The sequence below is a fragment of the Pteropus alecto genome, unplaced genomic scaffold, assembly GCF_000325575.1.
Source record: "Pteropus alecto unplaced genomic scaffold, ASM32557v1 scaffold281, whole genome shotgun sequence".
In the NCBI taxonomy this organism is placed as follows: domain Eukaryota; kingdom Metazoa; phylum Chordata; class Mammalia; order Chiroptera; family Pteropodidae; genus Pteropus; species Pteropus alecto.
The window spans coordinates 300,362-313,607 of record NW_006431909.1 but is presented as its reverse complement, the minus strand read 5'-3'; the positions used below and the strand labels follow the sequence as shown (position 1 = coordinate 313,607).

General features: G+C 39.5%; 1 long non-coding RNA gene across 1 annotated transcript in view; it reads right to left on the bottom strand.

Annotated features, from left to right (window-relative positions):
- The window catches only part of LOC107196547, a 38,483-nt gene that overhangs the window by 24,968 nt on the left and 269 nt on the right, over positions 1-13,246 (bottom strand). The gene's annotated exons all lie outside the window — the stretch shown is intronic.

Sequence of the window (13,246 nt, the reverse complement as noted above, 5' to 3'; positions counted from 1 at the left end):
AGTGAGAGGAGGAAAATATCCCAGTAAATAAGTCTCCATATTGTGAATTCTTCATGTTTTTATCTCCCTCCACTTCCACTTGCTATTATTTATAATTCTGAGTCATCAGGTTGTTGCTTTTTGTATTTGGTCCAGAGTGTTAAGTAGTAATCAGTGGCAGAGAGATACTAATGGGCTTATTCTATTTTGGCCAATAGTGGACATCTGCCATCCCTGATACTTCAGAATTGTCTAATTATATGCCTTAGAATGAATTTTTTTCATCCACTGGTGCTTGGTACTTGATGGACTTTCATCTTGTTGACTCATGTCTGTCAGTTTTGGAAAATTTCCTTGTCTTTTTTATAATTTTCACCATTTTACTTTCTCTGTTCTTTTCAAATCCCTATTCTATTTAGTAGGTAGAAATTTTTGAAACACTGTCTTATCTTGACTCATAGTCTCAGGTATAAGATCCTGACTACCAGCTACATGAGTAATGTATCAGTATTTACAGGAATCCCCTGCTTTTCAAAAGTTCATCTTATTCTACTGCAATTTTATGAAAGACCTACATTAGTTCCTGCTTTTGAAAAAAAAATCTAAAGAGGATTACTTGCTTTTTTGAAAAAAGAACAAAAAGCGAAAATAGTGTTCAATGAGCTGTTACAGAGGCAGCACAGTCAGAGCAGCGGCAAGAGTGGCACTGCCAAGCTCCTCCTCCTTCCTTGGGAACTACTTTTAGCATCTTCTGCAAGCATCTGTGCTTTATCTTGATTTACTTTGTTCATCTGTTAACGAGATGTGTCCTAAGGTAACAGAAAAGCCTAATAAGGTTAGTTTTTGGGTCTAGGAATGCTCAAAACATTTTCCACATAAATTAATGGTAATTGCTTCTTCACTTTATACCATTTTAGCCTATGAAAGCTTTCAAAGGAACACTCCACATTCAGAGAGTCAGGGTAACCTGTACACAGAGTCTCAGGGTCTGTCTCTAAGGATCCTACACTCTCCTTTGAATCTCTTTGGCAGTTGCCTTCCTCTTCTCCCCACGACTGACTATAACCTCTGTTTAGAGCTGCCTGTTTTCTCCCCTCCCCTGAGACTCCCGCACATCTCAGGGGGCACTGGGACTGGAGCCTAGAGGCCCTGAATTGACGTCAGCCCAAGAAAGAGGCTCAGTTCCAGTTGGAGTGGCTTGGGCGGGGTTCCCTAATAGCCGACTTGGTCCGCTGTGTGCAGGACAACCGTGTTCTGTTCCAGGCGGGTGAGGCTAGCGCAGCTTGGAACTGTATTTCACAGGATCCACCGCGCCCCAGGTGACGGCTTGCCCTGGACTACATTTCTCAGGACCCTCCCCACCTCGAGGCTCCCACCTGCCCAAATTTGTGCTTTGGCTAAATCTCTGGTGCTCGGGGTGTGTGGACTCAGGGTTGCCTGAGGCCTTGCGGTTTAGGGCGCCTTGAGCAGTTTGGCCTGAGCCTATGACCCACACTGGCGTTGTCGAAGCTTTTGGGGCTCTGTGCCTGTGGCTACTACTGCTGCCCGTCCCAGTTCCTTCCCTAGAAGTGCAGGGCCGCGCTGCTGACTTCGAGGGGTACGGAGGTTCCGGGTCATTGGTGGGAGTTCCGCTCATGAGGAGGGTTCGGTTGAGCTCAGTCAGACCAAACCAACCTGTGACCAGAGGTCGGTGAGGGAGCCTGGATCTCGGAGCAGGGATCTCAAGGCTGCAGATGCCAGAGACAACGAAGGGGAGGCATGTGTGCCTATAGCACTGGCTGGCTGTATGACGTTATGCATGATTATGACTGCAGGATTATATCTGTGGCTGTTTGCGATGTGAACAAGGTTTACGTGGCTATGTGTGACTTATCTATGTTATGGGCTGTGTATGTGAAGCGTTGATATCTGTATTGGCCAATTTGTGAAAGTGTGATGGCATGACTGTGTGAATTGATTGTATGTGATTGCATGTGAGCATTTGTGTTACTGACTCTGGAAAGAATAGTTTGGTGGTGAAGAGAGGTAGAGATGGCCTGAGCATATCCTCAAATTTGTATCTCAGATTTATATTGTCTGGATTGTGACAGTGTGATCTTTGAGAATGTATGAACATTGTTTGTGTGGCTGTATGTCACCATTTGTGTTACTAATTGGGTAAGAATTTAGCTGTGAGCCAGCTGGGACTGGGGAGGATGGTCATTTCAGTGTTTCTAATAGTGGGGTTGTGGCTTTGTGGTGGTGCTGTTGGTTCTCTGCGAGAGCGACTGTGGTTGTGGTTACCTTGTGTAATGATGTAGAAGTTCAGTAGTGAAGCAAGTGGGTGTGGGAGGTATCTGTCCTCATTTTGGTGTTTCTGGTATCTCTTGGCTGTGCAGTGATACTTTTGGGGACCTTTGAGACTGTGATGGGAAGTTGTAAGCATTTGGCCATTGCCCAATGTTGACTATAGAAATGTAACTGGCAGAGGATGGGTGTGGATTCTTATTTCTGTGTTTCTGGAATTGGTATTAGTGCTTGTCCCATTTTTTTTCTCAGGGCCTATCCCGTTTTCACAACAGTGCCTTCACACTCTCATAGGAGCAGGACCTGTACAATTTTCTTTTGGTATCTCCTATTCCTGTATCTCGGGCACTGACACAGACTGGGCATTATGGGAGTGATGTGCATCATGAGGTTAATTGTGGGAGACAGAGTTTCTAGGACCTTGTGTCTATGGGGTCTTTGCTGCTGCTCTGTCCTCCCACCTTATTGTGATAGGGGCCTCAGTTTCATAGAAATGGTTCCCAAGTAGGAACATGAGTCCAGAGTAAAGTTTTCAGGTGAAGAGACTACATGCCTTATACCAGGTCTTAGAATAAAAATGATATTTGGAAATTTCCCTCAGTTTAACTCTGGGATAGGAGAAGGCGATCCCTTGCATCCTCTGAATTGTCCTACCACATACTCCTCTGTAGAGGAACTTGGCTCTTCTCTGAGCCTGGAAGGGTCTGCTTGGCTGGACTCCCTCTGACTTCCCTCTGAGGGTCTATGATAAATGGTGAGAAGGATTGAGGCTGTGATCTTTCTTGGTCAGTCTGGGTTAAAAAAAAATGAGTGCAATTTACAGAATCAGTAACACAGTGTACATAAAATAAACAGCACAGGATATGGAACAGAGCCAGTGCTCAATAAATATAAATGTAAGTTCCACTCTCTCCTCTATACAGAGTTACTTATTTTGAAATTCCTATGGATTGAATCTTTATAAAATATCTTGCAAATCTTCACTTTGGATAGATTCTTTATAAAATGTCTTACAAATCTTTAGAAAATGGGAGTTAATGCAACTCTAAATATTTCTTTAGTTTGTTTCTCATTAATAATGTCTTTAAATGTAATATCCTTTTGCTATAATAAAACATAACCTTGAGTATAATGGCTCTGAATACTGTGAGTCCTTCTAGCAAATCACAGAAACTTAGGGTGGTCTTTGGGAACCCCTAGTGACACAAATTCCCTAATAACCAGTCACCTAATGGTTTTAACATTTATTGCTGATCTTTGTGGAATCAGTTATTACATTGAAGGTGGCAAAATACAGATCATCCATATTGTTAGCTGTCATTCTTCTGTAATGTGAAGTTTTCCTCTCTCTCTCATCTATTTATTTTTACAGCTTTATTGTGATATGATTAACATCTAATAAACTGTGCAGGTTAAAGTACACCATTTGAACATTTTTGACATATGTATACACACCAATATGGCACCACCAAAAATTTTCTTGTGCCTCCTTTTCACCTCTCTCCTTGCCCTCAATGTCTATAGGCAACCACTTGTCTACTTTGTCACAATACTTTGCATTTTCTAGAATTTTGTATAAATGGAACATACAGTATATATTCATTTGTCTTACTTTTTTTCACTGAGCCTAATTATTTTGAAATTTATCAATGTTGCTGTGTGTATCAAGAGTGAATTCCTTTTTATTCCTGAATAGTATTCCAATATATGGATATGCCACCATTTTTTATACATTCACCTGGTAATGGATATTGGGTTGTTTCCTGTTTTTGGCTATGACAAACAAAGCTGCTATAAATATTTGTGTACAAGTCTTTGTAAGAAAATATGCTTTTCTTTCTCTTGGGTAAATAAGACTAGAATAGCTGGGTCATATGATAGATGTTTGATACTTTTTTTTGTTTCCTCTTTTTATGCCTTACTGTTTTATTTTGTGTTTTGTGGATTATTTTTTGTAATGAACTGTTTAAATTCCTTTCTCATTTCATTTTGTATATATTCTATAGCTATTTTATTTTTAGTTACTATGAGAATTACATTTAACATCTTAAAGTTATAACACTAATTTTAATTTATACCAGCTTAACTTATAAAAAGTTAAAAAACAAAACAGAACAAAATAACATACAAAAACTCTATTCCTTAACAAAATAACAAACAAAACAAAACCCTAAAACCCATTTAAAAACTGGGTGGCTCCATAGTGTAGTAGTTAGCACATCTGCTTTACACGCAGAAGGTCCTGCATTTGCGCCCCAGGTGGAGCCATGGACCATACCCCAGGTGTGCCAGGCCCTGGGTGCACCAGGCCCCCTGAGTACACTGGGGTTGCCAGGCCCAGGGTGTGCGCTGCGAGCATGTGGGAGGAGACTCCCCGCCTTCAGAGATCCAGTTCTTTAAAAAAAAGGAAGATGGCAACATCAGTAGGTCAGGGGTGAAAGTGGGCGGTGGCGGGGAATCAAAGAGAAGGGAAAAAAATAACTCTATTCCTTTACAGCTCCATACCCCCGTCTTTTGGTTAATGTCATAAAATTACATCTCTATACATTGTGTGTCCACATACATAAACTAATAATATTTTAAAAATTCATTAGTATCTTAATTTACGTAAAAAACAAGGTTTGAATTTACAAACCAAAATTCCAGTAACACTGGCTTTTATATCAATGTTTTTTTCCTTAAATGTCTCTTACATCATGCAGAAAACAAAGGGTACAGTTATAAATTATTGTTACAATAATACTATCTTTTATAATTACCCATATATTTACCTTTATTGAGATCTTCGTTTTCTCCATAAGGCTTCAGGTTACTGTCTAGAGTCCTTTCATTTCACCTTGTAGGGCTCCCTTGAGCATTTCTTGCAGGGCAGGCCTAGTAGTCATGAACTCCCCCAGCTTTTGTTTATCTGGGAATGTCTACTTTTTTCTCAACATTTGAAGGACAGTTTTTCCAGATATAGGATTCTCGGTTGACAGTTTTTTTCTTTTAGCACTTTGAATATATCAGCTCACTGCCTTCTGGTGTCCAAAGTTTCTGAAGACACATCTGCAACTGGTCTTATTGAGGATACCATGTATGTGATGATTCACTTCTTTCTTGCTGTTTTCAAGATGTTTTTTGTCTTTTGACAGTTTGATTATAATATGTCTTGGTGTGAGTCTCTTTGAGTTCATCTTACTTGGATTTCATTGAGCTTCTTGGATATTTATATTCGTGTATTTTATCAAATTTAGGAAGTTTTCAGCTATTATTTTTTTTCAAATAGTCTCTCTTCCCCTTGCTCTCTCTCTTCTTCTTCTAGGATTGCCATAGTACATATATTGGTCTACTTGATGGTATCCCTTAGGCTCTGTTACTCAGAGATTATAATTTTCATTGTCCTATGTGATTTATTTTTTTCTGCCTGCTCAAATCTGCCTTCGGATTCCTCTTGTGAATTTTTCATTTCAGTTATTGTACTTTTCAGCTCCAGAATTTGTTTTTGGTCTCTTTTTAAGTTTTCTATCTCTTTATATTTTTGTTTTGTTCACACATCATTTTCTTGACGTTCTCCATATCATCTTTGTTTTTTGTTTTTTGTTTTTGAGAATCTTCAAAATAGTTATTTAAAGTGTTCATGTAGAATATTTGCCATTAGGTCTTTTCCAGGGACACTTTTTTGTTGTTGATTTATTTTGGATGGGCCATATTTTCCTGTTTCTTTGTATGCTTTGTGATTTTTTTTTTTTTTTGGTCAAACATTGGACATTTGAATTTAATAATGTGGTAATTCTGGAAATCAGATTCTCCCCATTCCCCAGGGTTTGCTGTGTGTGTGTGTGTGTGTGTGTGTGTGTGTGTGTGTGTGTGTGTGTGTGTGTTTACTATTGTTTTTGGTTTTTTGATTGTTATAGGCTGTCTCTTTGCCAAAGATCAACCTGAGTTGTAAACTTGTCATTTAAATCTTTTCTGAGCCTTTCCCTGGGCACTCTTGCATTTTCTCCATATATCTAGGTGTTTTTGAATGTCCTAGTTTTTTATGACTAGCTTCCGAAAGGGGAAAAAGCGAAAAATGAAAAAGTGGGAAAAGGGGGTACTAGCTCTTTAAATCCCCTGGAGATCTCTTCAGTTGGAGGGAAGGGGCCTGAAACAATGGCGGAGGGTGTGCAACAAAAAACTAGTGTCTGCTTCTTTGTCCACACCTCTGTGATCAGAAGCAGTAATCGATGATTAGAGCAAAGATCCCTAATACTTGGAAGATAGGGTCCTTTTTGCCCACCCTCACTCCTGCAAGCTTGCTCTAGCAATACATGCATAGCTACCTGCTTGCTCTAGCAATACATGCATAGCTACCTGCCACATCTGCCATTGGGGGTAGGGGACGAAGAGCTCCTACTGTGCTAAGAGCTTAAATTGACCCAAATTAACCACAATTAAATACCCAAGTTTTTTTTTCCTGGAAGTTGCAAGCCTTCTACAGACACCAGAGTTCCAAAGTAGTTACAGCAGACAGATTTTGCCAGTGCACAATGTTGGGAAGACATGTGCCTGGTGCTTCCTATTGCACCATCTTCCCGGAATTCTCTCCCTGATAACTTTTTAATAAATTGCCCAAATTGTTTTCTGAAGTGATTGTGCCATTTTACATTCCCACCAGCAGTGTATGAGAGCTCTACTTCCTCCACATCTTTGCCATAAGTATGTACTGGTAACTCATTGTCTTTCAATTTGCATTTTTCAAATGGCTAATGGTCTTGAGCATCATTTTAGGTAGTTATTTGCCTATCATATATCTTCTTTGATAAGTGTCTTTTCAAATCTTTGCTCACTTTGAAATATTGGGTTATTTTTTTTAATGTTGAGTTTTGATGGTTCTTTACATATATTTTTGCAAATGTCTCCTGAATGTGTGGCTTACTCTTAACAGTGTTTTTCAAGGAGTACTTTTTAATTATGATAAAGTCTAACTTACCTATGTTTTCTTTTATGGATAGTGATTTTGGTGTCAGATCTAAGAAATCTTTGCCTAAAAAGGTTACACAGATTTTTTTTCCCTATGTTTTTAGCTTTTATATTTAGATCTTTGAGCTATTTTAAGTTAATATTTGTATACAGTTGGAGGTATGGATCAAAGTTTATTACTTTGCATATGGATATCCAATTGTTTCAGCATCTTTTATTGAAAAGATTATTCTTTCTCTATTGAATTGTCTTTGCAACTTTATATTTTAAAAAAATCAGTATCTAAAAATATGTGGGTCTGTTTCTGGATTCTCTATTCCATTTTGTTGATCTCTTAGTCTATCTTGACATAAATACTACAGTCTTGATTATTGTAGCTTCATAATAAACCTCAAAACCAGGAAGTGTAACTTTTCCAACTTGTCTATCCTGGTACTTTAGATCCTATGTATTACCATATGAATTTTAGACTCAGTTTATCAATTTCTACCCAGAAAAAAACTTGTTGTAATTTTTTTCTTTCCGGCTTTATTGAAATATAATAGACAATTAGTTGCTCATATTTACATTGTACAATTCAATGAGTTTTTTTTTAAATTACATTTGGCATAACTATAAAATTAGTTTCAGTTGTATGACATGGTGTTTAGAGATCTATTTACTCACAAAGTGACCACTCCACTAAATCTAGTACCCTTCTTCACCCTTACACATTATTTACAACATTGTTAATTATTTTCCTTATGCTACACTTTATATCTCCATGTCTGTTTTCTAACTATCCATTTGTACTTCTTAATCCCTTTGACTTTTTTGCTGTCCCCCTAACCTCCTTCCCATCTAGTAGCTCTCAAAATATTCTCCATATCTGCGAGTTTATTTCCGATTCTGTTGTTGTTTATATTTTTCTTTAGATTCCACATGTATGTGAAATCATGCAACATTTGTCTTTCTCTATCTATTTCACTCAGCACAATACTCTCTAGGTCCATCAAGGCAATATCTTTTTCCATTCCCTTCTGTGTGTGTCTTTTAATCTGAAGTGAGTCTCTTGTAGGCAGAATATGTAGGGGTCTTGTATTCTTATCCATTCAGTCCCTCTTTTAATTGGAGTACTTAATATTTTTTCCATTTGAGGTACTTATTGATAGGAATGTAGTTATTACCATTCTTTATTTATGTTTTTGATACATGTTTTTTTCTTCTTAAAGAAGTCCCTCTAACATCTCTTGTAATACTGGCTTGGTGTTGATGAATTCCTTTAGCTTATTTTTGTCTGGGTAGCTCTCTTTTGTCCTTTGACTCTAAATGATAGCTTTGCTGGATAAAGTATTCTTAGTTGTAGATCCTGAGTTTTCATCATATTGAATATTTTGTGCCAAGCCCTTCTGTCCTGCATAGTTTCTTTTGAGAAATTGGCTGCCAGTCTTATGGGAGCTCCCTTGTAGGTAACTAAATGCTTTTCTCTTGCTGCTTTTAAGATCCTCTCTTTGTAGTTAACTTTTGGTATGTAATTATGATGTGTCTTGGTGTGGGCCTCTTTTTTGGGACTCTCTGAGCTTCCTGGGGTTTTATGTTTATTTCCTTCACCAGGTTAGGGAAGTTTTCCAGCATTATTTCTTAAAATAGCTCTTCAACATCTTGGTGTTCCCCGGTACTCTATGACATGGATCTTTTTACATTTAATAGTGTCCCATAGGCTCCTTAAATTATTATTATAGTCTTGGCTTTTTTCTTGCCATTCTGATTGAGTGTCCTTGGCTTCCCCATCCTCTATATCGGTGGTTCGTTCCTCTTTTTTATCCACTCCGTTTTTTCCACTTAGTATGCTCTTCATCTCGGTTAATGTGTTCTTCATTTCTGACTGGTTCCCTTTTATAATTTCCATTTCCATTTTTATGATTTTTTGTCTCTTTGTTAAAGTTCTCACTGAATTCACTTATACTTCCCCTAAGTTCATTGAACATCTTTATAACCGGTGATTTGAACTCTGCATCTGCGAGATTGCCTGACTCCATTATTCCTGGATCTCTGTTTTGTTCTCTCATATGGTTTCTGCTTCTTTATCTTCCCATTTTGGCTGCCTTTCTGTTTATGTTTGTATGTACTAAGCAAAGCTCCTAAGTCTCCCAGTCTTATTAGCATGGCTTTGTGTAGTAGGTGTCTAGCAGCACAGTCCCGAGAGGGGTTCAGCTGTAGGTCATGGTTAGCCTCAGCCTGTGCTCCTCAGGGCCACCTGTTAAGATTTAGCAAGCAATCCACAGATACTATGCTAACAGTTGCTTCAAGAAACCACACCAGAAACCAAAGCCAGCTGCCACCATTGAGAGTCTTGCAGCTGGCTCATCAAGGAGCACCAGACTCGCTAAGGGTACAACTGGATGTGGCTTGAGTGGGGCCATGAGTTGGAGGAGGTGGAGTGTCAGGGAATCTTCTGGGCAGAGAGACCTCTGTTATCCAGTTTAATGACATCTCAGCTATGGCAGCATTGCATCCGCATACTGGGAGGAGAGGAGGGTTCTACAGAGGAACAATGGATACCACAAGCATTTCTGCCCAGGAGAGCACCTTGCCTCCTCAGTGTCCCCGTTAGTCCCTGGTGCCCCCTCACCTCCTTTCCCCCGCCCTCCTGCAGCCAACCTGGTGCTGGTGCTCAGAGCGAGCAGGTCCCTCACCGCAAAAGTCCGCTCGCAGATATGGACCCTTTAAGAGGTGTCTGCAGCGGCCAGCTGCTGCTGCTGTAGTCTCTGTCCCACTCAGCCACTCAAGATTGGGCAGTTTCATGTCTTTACCCGCTCCAACCTCCAACCATTGCAGGGTGATTTCTTATTTCTCTCCCTAGTTGTAGTGCTTCTGTTCATCTAGGTCCCAGGTGACTTTGTTTGCTGTTTCCTCCGTATTTCTGTCACAACTTTGACTTAGTTGCAAGAGGGATGAACAAAGCCTCTTTTTTCTATGCCATTTTTTCCCCCAGAGCCTCCACTGTTTCTATGTTGAGCCCTGCACTGTCCCAGTGTGCAAATGCAGGCCACCACCATACCTGAGTCTCCATCAACCTAGTTAACACTGGTCACCCCACCCTGGTGGTTCCAAGACTGCACCCAAGCCAAATCCAGTGGCTTTTCTATACAAACAGCCTTTCTTGGCTCATGCTGTGGACTCTCCTAAAATTTCTCAAAGGTTCACAAAACCCAAACAAGCAGTATCTGGCCTCAGTGTGCCCCATATCTCTTGCTGAGCAGCCCCAAGCTCAGCACTAATGGCAGCCAGCCTCAGTTCGTGGCTTGGACTCCTTAGGCACCTCTATGCCCAATGTAGGTGGCAGACAGCTGTGGATTGCTTGGTGGCTTATGCCAGATGGCCCCAAGCAGCGCACAGGCTGCAGCAGACCTTGGCCTGAAGCAGGGCTCCTCCCAGGATGCCTCAGGGCCAGCCCGCCCAGTGTCTGACTTTTGACCAAGCCCAAGCACCACCTGGGACTGCATCTGAGGAAAACACACCCAAGGGGCAGACTGAACAGGCACCAGAGACCTGCTAAAGTGAATCCTGCTCCATAGGTACAGCCCCTCACTGGGCAATCTTCACAACCAATCAGTCTGAGGGGCAGTCTCTCCCGTTGACACTCAAAAGGGCAACCAAAGCTCAACTACAATAAGAGGGCACACACAACCCATTAAAGGGATATACCTGGAGCATCTGACTCAGGTGACCAGGGAAGATTGTGCTACTGTACCCCACAACACATGTACTATATAAGACCATTCTACTAAGACCAGGAAACAGCAGCCCTATCTAATACATAGAAATCAACACATGAAGGTAGCCAAAATGGGGAGGCAAAGAAACATGTCCCAAATGAAAGAATAAAACAAAGCTTCAGAAAAAGAACTAAACAAAAAGGAGACAAGCAATCTACTAGATGCAGAGTTCAAAACACCGGTTATAAGGATGCGCAATGAACTTAGGGGAAGAGTAGATGAACTCAGTGAGAACTTTAACAGAGACAGAAAACATAAAAATGGAGATAGAAAACATTAAAAAACCAGTCATAAATGAAGAATACAATAACTGAAATGATGAATACATTAGAGGGAGTCAAAGTAGTTTAAATGAAGCAGAGGATTGAATCAGCGATTTAGAAGACAAGGTAGCAGAAAACACCATTTCAGAACAGCAACAAGAAAAAAGAATCCCCCCGCAAAAAAGAGACAATTTAAGGGAACTCTGGTATAACATCAAGCATAACAACATTCACATCATAGGAGTACCAAAAGGAGAAGAGAGAGAGCAAGGAAATGAAAACTTATTTGAAGAAATAATGACAAAAAACTTCCCTAACCTGGTGAAGGAAGTAGACACACAAACCCAAGAAGGACAGAGAGTCCCAAGCAAGATAAACCCAACCGAAGAAGGACAGAGAGTCCCAAGCAAGATAAACCCAAAGAGGTCCACACCAAGACACATCGTAATTAAAATGGCAAAGATTAAAGACAAAGAGAATCTTCAAAGCAGCAAGAGAAAAGCAGTTAGTTACCTACAAGGGAGCTCCTATAAGACTGTCAGCTAATTTCTCAACAGAAGCTTTGCAGGCAAGAAGGGATTGGCATCAAATATTCAAAGTGATGAAAACCAAGAACCTACAACCAAGATTACTCTACCCAATGAAGCTATCATTTAGAATTTAAGAACAGATAAAGAGCTTCCCAGATAATAAAAAGCTAAAGGAGTTCATCAACACCAACCAGTATTACAAGAAATGTGAGATGAACTTCTTTAAGAAAAAGAAGAAAAAAAAGATTAAAAATATGAATAATAACATTGCAATAACTACATATCTGTCAAAAATTACTTTAAATGTAAATAGATTAAATGCTCCATTCAAAAGAGAGGGTGGATAAATGGGTAAGAAAACAAGACCCTTACATATGCTGGCTTACAAGAGACTCACTTCAGATCAAAAGACACACACAAACTGTAAATAAAAAGATGGAAAAGATATTTCATAAATATGGAAACAAACAAAGAAGCTGGTGGAGCAATACTAATATCACACAAAATAGACATTAAAACAAAGACTATAACAAGAGGCGAAGAAAGATCCAATAATCCCACTTCTGGGTATTTATCCAATGAAAACCAAAACACTATTTTGAAGGGACATGTGAATCTATACGTTCATTGCAGCATTATTTACAATAGCCAAGATCTGGAGGCAACTTGGGTGTCCATCAATGTATAAAGAAGAGGTGGTACATAGATACAATGGAATATTACTCAGCCATAAAGAAGAATGAAATCTTGCCATCTGCATCAACATGAATGGACCTAGAGGGTATCATCCTGAGTGGCAAAAGTCATATGATTTCACTTATATGTGGAATCTAAAGAGCAAAATAAACAAATAAAACAGGAACAAACATAGATACAGAGAACATATTAATGGTTGCCAGATGGGGGGTGGGGTTGGGGAGGTAGGTGGAAAGGGGAAGGGATTAAGAAGTACAAATTGGTAGTTACAAAATAGTTATGGGGATGTAAAATATAGCATAAGGAATATAGTCCATAATGTAATAACTATGTATGGTGTCAGGTGGGTACCAGATTTATTGTGATCTCTCCGCGAGTTATATAAATGTATTATCACTGTGTTGTTGACCTAAAATATAACATTGTATGCCGACTGAAATTAAAAATAAAAAAGAATTAAAAGCATGTTGAATATGTATGCTAGTCCTTTTAATAAACATACCTATTTTAACATAAAAACCAGTTTGTTTATCATATAATAGTTTTTTTTTCAACCTTCACAGAAAATGGATGTTCCAGAAAGATGCCCTCTTATTATCATTTTATAAATGTCTAACATGAGGTTCAGAGGTTAATGTCTGATACACAGATACAACCCTGATCTCCCAAAAAGGCGACCCACATCCACATATACACAGCACCCAATCACACTTGTGGTCACAACTCAGCATGTTCTGACTCTCCTCTGCTGAGGCCTCCTCTTCATCTGAGGAGACACACACACACACAC